Below are 9,390 nucleotides of genomic sequence, written 5' to 3'. Positions count from 1 at the left end.
GTGGGGAAAAGGGGCGGAGCTGGACCCTTATTTCAAACACACGGTAATGGGGTGTGGGGAAAAGGGGCGGAGCTGGACCCTTATTTCAAACACACGGTAATGGGGTGTGGGGAAAAGGGGCGGAGCTGGACCCTTATTTCAAACACACGGTAATGGGGTGTGGGGAAAAGGGGCGGAGCTGGACCCTTATTTCAAACACACGGTAATGGGGTGTGGGGAAAAGGGGCGGAGCTGGACCCTTATTTCAAACACACGGTAATGGGGTGTGGGGAAAAGGGGCGGAGCTGGACCCAAAGAAATAAATAATAAATACCCAAACCAACCCCTAAGCTAGTCTAGCCTGCTTTAAGAACAACTAGCTAACTAACCACTAAAATACAGTGGGTGGTCCGCCCAGTTCTAACTGGGGTATTTAGACACTGTTTTCCTAAGGGTAATGTTGGCCCATGGGCAACTTGGTTATAGCCTTTCCCCACCAACAAACAGTCATACACTATGACAATACAATACAATACAATACAATACAATATAATACAATACAATACAATACAATACAACACAATACTTTATTATATTATATTATACAATACAATATTACTTTTAAACCAAGAGATGTGATTGGGTAAGGGGAGAGATCTGATTGGGTTACTTTTAAACCAAGAGATGTGATTGGGTAAGGGGAGAGATCTGATTGAGATACTTTTAAACCAAGAGATGTGATTGGGTAAGGGGAGAGATCTGATTGGATACTTTTAAACCAAGAGATGTGATTGGGTAAGGGGAGAGATCTGATTGGGTTACTTTTAAACCAAGAGATGTGATTGGGTAAGGGGAGAGATCTGATTGAGATACTTTTAAACCAAGGGAAAGGGGATGTGATTGGGTAAGGGGAAAGGAGCAGGTGTGTCTTCTGATTAGAGACTGATTGGGTTACGTTTAAACCAAGGGAAAGGGGATGTGATTGGGTAAGGGGAAAGGAGCAGGTGTGTCTTCTGATTAGAGACTGATTGGGTTACGTTTAAACCAAGGGAAAGGGGATGTGATTGGGTAAGGGGAAAGGAGCAGGTGTGTCTTCTGATTAGAGACTGATTGGGTTACTTTTAAACCAAGGTAAAGGGGATGTGATTGGGTAAGGGGAAAGGAGCAGGTGTGTCTTCTGATTAGAGACTGATTGGGATACGTTTAAACCAAGGGAAAGGGGATGTGATTGGGTAAGGGGAAAGGAGCAGGTGTGTCTTCTGATTAGAGACTGATTGGGTTACTTTTAAACCAAGGGAAAGGGGATGTGATTGGGTAAGGGGAAAGGAGCAGGTGTGTCTTCTGATTAGAGACTGATTGGGATACGTTTAAACCAAGGGAAAGGGGATGTGATTGGGTAAGGGGAAAGGAGCAGGTGTGTCTTCTGATTAGAGACTGATTGGGTTACTTTTAAACCAAGGGAAAGGGGATGTGATTGGGTAAGGGGAAAGGAGCAGGTGTGTCTTCTGATTAGAGATCTGATTGGGTTACTTTTAAACCAAGAGATGTGATTGGGTAAGGGGAAAGGAGCAGGTGTGTCTTCTGATTAGAGACTGATTGGGTTACTTTTAAACCAAGGGAAAGGGGATGTGATTGGGTAAGGGGAAAGGAGCAGGTGTGTCTTCTGATTAGAGACTGATTGGGATACGTTTAAACCAAGGGAAAGGGGATGTGATTGGGTAAGGGGAAAGGAGCGGGTGTGTCTTCTGATTGGGTTACGTTTAAACCAAGGGAAAGGGGATGTGATTGGGTAAGGGGAAAGGAGCAGGTGTGTCTTCTGATTAGAGACTGATTGGGTTACTTTTAAACCAAGAGATGTGATTGGGTAAGGGAAAAGGAGCAGGTGTGTCTTCTGATTAGAGACTGATTGGGTTACTTTTAAACCAAGGGAAAGGGGATGTGATTGGGTAAGGGGAAAGGAGCAGGTGTGTCTTCTGATTAGAGACTGATTGGGTTACTTTTAAACCAAGGGAAAGGGGATGTGATTGGGTAAGGGGAAAGGAGCAGGTGTGTCTTCTGATTAGAGACTGATTGGGTTACGTTTAAACCAAGGGAAAGGGGATGTGATTGGGTAAGGGGGAAGGAGCAGGTGTGTCTTCTTATTAGAGATCTGATTGGGTTACTTTTAAACCAAGAGATGTGATTGGGTAAGGGGAGAGATCTGATTGAGATACTTTTAAACCAAGAGATGTGATTGGGTAAGGGGAGAGATCTGATTGGGTTACTTTTAAACCAAGAGATGTGATTGGGTAAGGGGAAAGGAGCAGGTGTGTCTTCTGATTAGAGACTGATTGGGTTACTTTTAAAACAAGGGAAAGGGGATGTGATTGGGTAAGGGGAAAGGAGCAGGTGTGTCTTCTGATTAGAGATCTGATTGGGATACGTTTAAACCAAGGGAAAGGGGATGTGATTGGGTAAGGGGAAAGGAGCAGGTGTGTCTTCTGATTAGAGACTGATTGGGATACGTTTAAACCAAGGGAAAGGGGATGTGATTGGGTAAGGGGAAAGGAGCAGGTGTGTCTTCTGATTAGAGATCTGATTGGGATACTTTTAAACCAAGGGAAAGGGGATGTGATTGGGTAAGGGGAAAGGAGCAGGTGTGTCTTCTGATTAGAGACTGATTGGGATACGTTTAAACCAAGAGATGTGATTGGGTAAGGGGAGAGATCTGATTGGGTTACTTTTAAAACAAGGGAAAGGGGATGTGATTGGGTAAGGGGAAAGGAGCAGGTGTGTCTTCTGATTAGAGACTGATTGGGTTACGTTTAAACCAAGGGAAAGGGGATGTGATTGGGTAAGGGGAAAGGAGCAGGTGTGTCTTCTGATTAGAGACTGATTGGGATACGTTTAAACCAAGGGAAAGGGGATGTGATTGGGTAAGGGGAAAGGAGCAGGTGTGTCTTCTGATTAGAGACTGATTGGGTTACTTTTAAACCAAGAGATGTGATTGGGTAAGGGAAAAGGAGCAGGTGTGTCTTCTGATTAGAGACTGATTGGGTTACTTTTAAACCAAGAGATGTGATTGGGTAAGGGGAAAGGAGCAGGTGTGTCTTCTGATTAGAGATCTGATTGGGTTACTTTTAAACCAAGGTAAAGGGGATGTGATTGGGTAAGGGGAAAGGAGCAGGTGTGTCTTCTGATTAGAGACTGATTGGGTTACTTTTAAACCAAGAGATGTGATTGGGTAAGGGGTAAGGCCAGGTGTGTCTTCTGATTAGAGACTGATTGGGTTACTTTTAAACCAAGACTGTGGTCTAGGGGTTGATTTGGTACTAGGGAAAGGAGCAGGTGTGTCTTCTGATTGGGACTGATTGGGATACTTTAAACCAAGGTGAAAGGGGATTGATTTGGTACTAGGGAAAGGACTGTGTCTTCTGATTGGCGACTGATTTGGATACTTTAAACCAAGGGTCTAGGGGATGTGATTTGGTACTAGGGACTAAGGAGCAGGTGTGTCTTCTGATTAGAGACTGATTGGGTTACTTTTAAACCAAGGGAAAGGGGATGTGATTGGGTAAGGGGAAAGGAGCAGGTGTGTCTTCTGATTAGAGACTGATTGGGATACGTTTAAACCAAGGGAAAGGGGATGTGATTGGGTAAGGGGAAAGGAGCAGGTGTGTCTTCTGATTGGCGACTGATTAGGGAATGATGATTGCCACCTATGAGTCTCCTGTGAGAAGGAGAGAGATACACACAGGATACAATGTTCAGCACATCTCACAACACTAGTGTCTAGGGGTTGATTTGGTACTAGGCCAGACTAGTGTCTAGGGGTTGATTTGGTACTAGGCCAGACTAGTGTCTAGGGGTTGATTTGGTACTAGGCCAGACTAGTGTCTAGGGGTTGATTTGGTACTAGGCCAGACTAGTGTCTAGGGTTGATTTGGTACTAGGCCAGACTAGTGTCTAGGGGTTGATTTGGTACTAGGCCAGACTAGTGTCTAGGGGTTGATTTGGTACTAGGCCAGACTAGTGTCTAGCGGTTGATTTGGTACTAGGCCAGACTAGTGTCTAGGGGTTGATTTGGTACTAGGCCAGACTAGTGTCTAGGGGTTGATTTGGTACTAGGCCAGACTAGTGTCTAGGGTTGATTTGGTACTAGGCCAGACTAGTGTCTAGGGTTGATTTGGTACTAGGCCAGACTAGTGTCTAGGGGTTGATTTGGTACTAGGCCAGACTAGTGTCTAGGGGTTGATTTGGTACTAGGCCAGACTAGTGTCTAGGGGTTGATTTGGTACTAGGCCAGACTAGTGTCTAGGGGTTGATTTGGTACTAGGCCAGACTAGTGTCTAGGGGTTGATTTGGTACTAGGCCAGACTAGTGTCTAGGGGTTGATTTGGTACTAGGCCAGACTAGTGTCTAGGGGTTGATTTGGTACTAGGCCAGACTAGTGTCTAGGGTTGATTTGGTACTAGGCCAGACTAGTGTCTAGCGGTTGATTTGGTACTAGGCCAGACTAGTGTCTAGGGTTGATTTGGTACTAGGCCAGACTAGTGTCTAGGGGTTGATTTGGTACTAGGCCAGACTAGTGTCTAGCGGTTGATTTGGTACTAGGCCAGACTAGTGTCTAGCGGTTGATTTGGTACTAGGCCAGACTAGTGTCTAGGGTTGATTTGGTTCTAGGCCAGACTAGTGTCTAGGGGTTGATTTGGTACTAGGCCAGACTAGTGTCTAGGGTTGATTTGGTTCTAGGCCAGACTAGTGTCTAGGGGTTGATTTGGTACTAGGCCAGACTAGTGTCTAGGGGTTGATTTGGTACTAGGCCAGACTGTGTCTATTGATTTGGTACTAGGCCAGACTAGTGTCTAGGGTTGATTTGGTACTAGGCCAGACTAGTGTCTAGGGTTGATTTGGTACTAGGCCAGACTAGTGTCTAGGGGTTGATTTGGTACTAGGCCAGACTAGTGTCTAGGATTTGGTTGATTTGGTACTAGGCCAGACTAGTGTCTAGGGGTTGATTTGGTACTAGGCCAGACTAGTGTCTAGCGGTTGATTTGGTACTAGGCCAGACTAGTGTCTAGGGGTTGATTTGGTACTAGGCCAGACTAGTGTCTAGGGTTGATTTGGTACTAGGCCAGACTAGTGTCTAGCGGTTGATTTGGTACTAGGCCAGACTAGTGTCTAGGGGTTGATTTGGTACTAGGCCAGACTAGTGTCTAGGGGTTGATTTGGTACTAGGCCAGACTAGTGTCTAGGGGTTGATTTGGTACTAGGCCAGACTAGTGTCTAGGGTTGATTTGGTACTAGGCCAGACTAGTGTCTAGGGGTTGATTTGGTACTAGGCCAGACTAGTGTCTAGGGGTTGATTTGGTACTAGGCCAGACTAGTGTCTAGGGGTTGATTTGGTACTAGGCCAGACTAGTGTCTAGCGGTTGATTTGGTACTAGGCCAGACTAGTGTCTAGGGGTTGATTTGGTACTAGGCCAGACTAGTGTCTAGCGGTTGATTTGGTACTAGGCCAGACTAGTGTCTAGCGGTTGATTTGGTACTAGGCCAGACTAGTGTCTAGGGGTTGATTTGGTACTAGGCCAGACTAGTGTCTAGGGGTTGATTTGGTACTAGGCCAGACTAGTGTCTAGGGTTGATTTGGTACTAGGCCAGACTAGTGTCTAGGGTTGATTTGGTACTAGGCCAGACTAGTGTCTAGCGGTTGATTTGGTACTAGGCCAGACTAGTGTCTAGGGGTTGATTTGGTACTAGGCCAGACTAGTGTCTAGGGGTTGATTTGGTACTAGGCCAGACTAGTGTCTAGGGGTTGATTTGGTACTAGGCCAGACTAGTGTCTAGGGGTTGATTTGGTACTAGGCCAGACTAGTGTCTAGGGGTTGATTTGGTACTAGGCCAGACTAGTGTCTAGCGGTTGATTTGGTACTAGGCCAGACTAGTGTCTAGGGGTTGATTTGGTACTAGGCCAGACTAGTGTCTAGGGGTTGATTTGGTACTAGGCCAGACTAGTGTCTAGGGGTTGATTTGGTACTAGGCCAGACTAGTGTCTAGGGGTTGATTTGGTACTAGGCCAGACTAGTGTCTAGGGGTTGATTTGGTACTAGGCCAGACTAGTGTCTAGGGTTGATTTGGTACTAGGCCAGACTAGTGTCTAGGGGTTGATTTGGTACTAGGCCAGACTAGTGTCTAGCGGTTGATTTGGTACTAGGCCAGACTAGTGTCTAGGGTTGATTTGGTACTAGGCCAGACTAGTGTCTAGGGTTGATTTGGTACTAGGCCAGACTAGTGTCTAGCGGTTGATTTGGTACTAGGCCAGACTAGTGTCTAGCGGTTGATTTGGTACTAGGCCAGACTAGTGTCTAGCGGTTGATTTGGTACTAGGCCAGACTAGTGTCTAGGGTTGATTTGGTACTAGGCCAGACTAGTGTCTAGGGTTGATTTGGTACTAGGCCAGACTAGTGTCTAGCGGTTGATTTGGTACTAGGCCAGACTAGTGTCTAGGGGTTGATTTGGTACTAGGCCAGACTAGTGTCTAGGGTTGATTTGGTACTAGGCCAGACTAGTGTCTAGGGGTTGATTTGGTACTAGGCCAGACTAGTGTCTAGGGGTTGATTTGGTACTAGGCCAGACTAGTGTCTAGGGGTTGATTTGGTACTAGGCCAGACTAGTGTCTAGGGGTTGATTTGGTACTAGGCCAGACTAGTGTCTAGGGGTTGATTTGGTACTAGGCCAGACTAGTGTCTAGGGGTTGATTTGGTACTAGGCCAGACTAGTGTCTAGGGGTTGATTTGGTACTAGGCCAGACTAGTGTCTAGGGGTTGATTTGGTACTAGGCCAGACTAGTGTCTAGGGGTTGATTTGGTACTAGGCCAGACTAGTGTCTAGCGGTTGATTTGGTACTAGGCCAGACTAGTGTCTAGGGTTGATTTGGTACTAGGCCAGACTAGTGTCTAGGGGTTGATTTGGTACTAGGCCAGACTAGTGTCTAGGGTTGATTTGGTACTAGGCCAGACTAGTGTCTAGGGTTGATTTGGTACTAGGCCAGACTAGTGTCTAGGGGTTGATTTGGTACTAGGCCAGACTAGTGTCTAGGGGTTGATTTGGTACTAGGCCAGACTAGTGTCTAGGGGTTGATTTGGTACTAGGCCAGACTAGTGTCTAGGGTTGATTTGGTACTAGGCCAGACTAGTGTCTAGGGGTTGATTTGGTACTAGGCCAGACTAGTGTCTAGGGTTGATTTGGTACTAGGCCAGACTAGTGTCTAGGGTTGATTTGGTACTAGGCCAGACTAGTGTCTAGCGGTTGATTTGGTACTAGGCCAGACTAGTGTCTAGGGGTTGATTTGGTACTAGGCCAGACTAGTGTCTAGGGGTTGATTTGGTACTAGGCCAGACTAGTGTCTAGGGGTTGATTTGGTACTAGGCCAGACTAGTGTCTAGGGGTTGATTTGGTACTAGGCCAGACTAGTGTCTAGGGTTGATTTGGTACTAGGCCAGACTAGTGTCTAGCGGTTGATTTGGTACTAGGCCAGACTAGTGTCTAGGGTTGATTTGGTACTAGGCCAGACTAGTGTCTAGGGGTTGATTTGGTACTAGGCCAGACTAGTGTCTAGGGGTTGATTTGGTACTAGGCCAGACTAGTGTCTAGGGGTTGATTTGGTACTAGGCCAGACTAGTGTCTAGGGGTTGATTTGGTACTAGGCCAGACTAGTGTCTAGGGGTTGATTTGGTACTAGGCCAGACTAGTGTCTAACAAGGGGTTGATTTGGTACAGGCAGATGATAACAAGATGGGTTGATTTGGTACTAGGCCAGACTAACAAGTCTAGGGTTGATTGGGCAGACTAGTGTCTATTGATTTGGTAACCAGACTGTGTCTAGATGAGGTTGACCTTATGGGCACCAAGATGATAACAAGATGAGGTTGACCTTATGGGCACCAAGATGATAACAAGATGAGGTTGACCTTATGGGCACCAAGATGATAACAAGATGAGGTTGACCTTATGGGCACCAAGATGATAACAAGATGAGGTTGACCTTATGGGCACCAAGATGATAACAAGATGAGGTTGACCTTATGGGCACCAAGATGATAACAAGATGAGGTTGACCTTATGGACACCAAGATGATAACAAGATGAGGTTGACCTTATGGGCACCAAGATGATAACAAGATGAGGTTGACCTGTTAAATAAAGAAACACACTGAATTCAACCAATCAGGTCTTTGAGGGAACATGAACTCTCCATTTTCAACAAGGTCTTGAAAAACCTCTTCATACTCCCCATATCTGCATCCCAGAACATCTCCTCAAACTGAGGATGGTCATCACCGTCACCATCATCATCATCACCATCACCACCGCCACCATCCCCATGGTCATCGTCCTCATCATCAATGCTTTTTCTCATCATCCACATCATGTAATGGGGATCCCTCATCTCCTTCATCATGTCATGATGACTCCTCATTTCCCTCATCTTGTCACGGATTCCCCTCATCACGTCATGGCGACTCCTCCTCATCATCATGGCTCCGTCACCATCAGCGTGGCTTCTCCTGGCATGGTGTGTAAGCGCTGACAGATTGAACTGGAAGTGAACTGGAATGTCCTCAGGGTCGTCATCATCATCATCATCATGGCTTCTCCTGGCATGGTGTGTAAGCGCTGACAGATTGAACTGGAAGTGAACTGGAATGTCCTCAGGGTCGATGTGTTGAAAGAGCTGCCCTCCATCTGCATGTGTCAACAGGTTCAGCATCTTCCTCCTCTTCTCCCATCTCTTCATTTCTTTACAATCTTCATCGGTCCTCATCATCATCCTAAACTCAGCCACAGGTTCAGCATCTTCCTCCTCTTCTCCCATCTCTTCATTTCTTTACAATCTTCACGGTCTGAGATCCCTAAACTCAGCCGCAGGTTCAGCATCTTCAGCCTCTTCTCCCATCTCTTCATTTCTTTAACAATCTTCGATGTGTTGATTTGGTTAAGATCCTAAACTGCAGCCACAGGTTCAGCATCTTCCTCCTCTTCTCCCATCTCTTCATTTCTTTACAATCTTCACGGTCGAGATCCCTAAACTCAGCCGCATCGCACACAGAGCACAGAGCATTGACCCAGATCTGGGACAAATCTAATGAACTACACTCGTCTTGTTTATCATAGATAATGGTGAGAGAGAAGGGGATCTGGAATCCATCCTGGTAATTGATTTCATATATCATTGTAGATACCTCGTCATCTTGGGGTAGCTTGAAGCGGAACCCATTCTCCCACTGAACTCCCAGGATGTAGTTAATCATCAGCTCCATTAACTGGTCTTTGTCTCCCACCAGATAGATTGTCCTCCTGGTCCTGGAACTCTGCTCTCCAAACCTGAGCCTGGCTACTTCATCCACCGGCTGTATCGTTTCCATGGGGATC

General features: G+C 46.2%; 2 long non-coding RNA genes across 8 annotated transcripts; both read left to right on the top strand.

Annotated features, from left to right (window-relative positions):
• The first annotated feature begins 679 nt into the window (after window positions 1-679).
• Window positions 680-3,945, top strand: LOC127925857 (uncharacterized). 5 transcript variants are annotated; one of them, XR_008122612.1, is made up of 9 exons: window positions 680-1,065; window positions 1,148-1,475; window positions 1,552-1,715; window positions 1,862-2,025; window positions 2,286-2,367; window positions 2,451-2,532; window positions 2,749-2,912; window positions 2,988-3,062; window positions 3,469-3,945. It is a non-coding gene; the product is annotated as an uncharacterized LOC127925857 (long non-coding RNA). The 5 variants fall into 5 exon arrangements; XR_008122611.1 differs by lacking the exon at window positions 2,286-2,367 and having other exon boundaries at window positions 1,552-1,633; XR_008122613.1 differs by lacking the exons at window positions 1,552-1,715; window positions 2,286-2,367.
• Window positions 3,946-3,966: 21 nt separating this feature from the next.
• LOC127925858 (uncharacterized) lies at window positions 3,967-7,703 on the top strand. 3 transcript variants are annotated; one of them, XR_008122616.1, is made up of 5 exons: window positions 3,967-4,486; window positions 5,632-6,190; window positions 6,224-6,363; window positions 6,397-6,885; window positions 7,230-7,703. It is a non-coding gene; the product is annotated as an uncharacterized LOC127925858 (long non-coding RNA). The 3 variants fall into 3 exon arrangements; XR_008122617.1 differs by lacking the exon at window positions 3,967-4,486 and adding an exon at window positions 4,493-4,625; XR_008122618.1 differs by lacking the exons at window positions 3,967-4,486; window positions 5,632-6,190 and adding an exon at window positions 4,493-4,625.
• Window positions 7,704-9,390: the final 1,687 nt, after the last annotated feature.

The sequence above is a fragment of the Oncorhynchus keta genome, unplaced genomic scaffold (genome assembly GCF_023373465.1).
Source record: "Oncorhynchus keta strain PuntledgeMale-10-30-2019 unplaced genomic scaffold, Oket_V2 Un_contig_6361_pilon_pilon, whole genome shotgun sequence".
Lineage (NCBI taxonomy): Eukaryota > Metazoa > Chordata > Actinopteri > Salmoniformes > Salmonidae > Oncorhynchus > Oncorhynchus keta.
The sequence above is the reverse complement of the archived record's forward strand: the minus strand, read 5'-3'. Positions and strand labels throughout refer to the sequence as shown.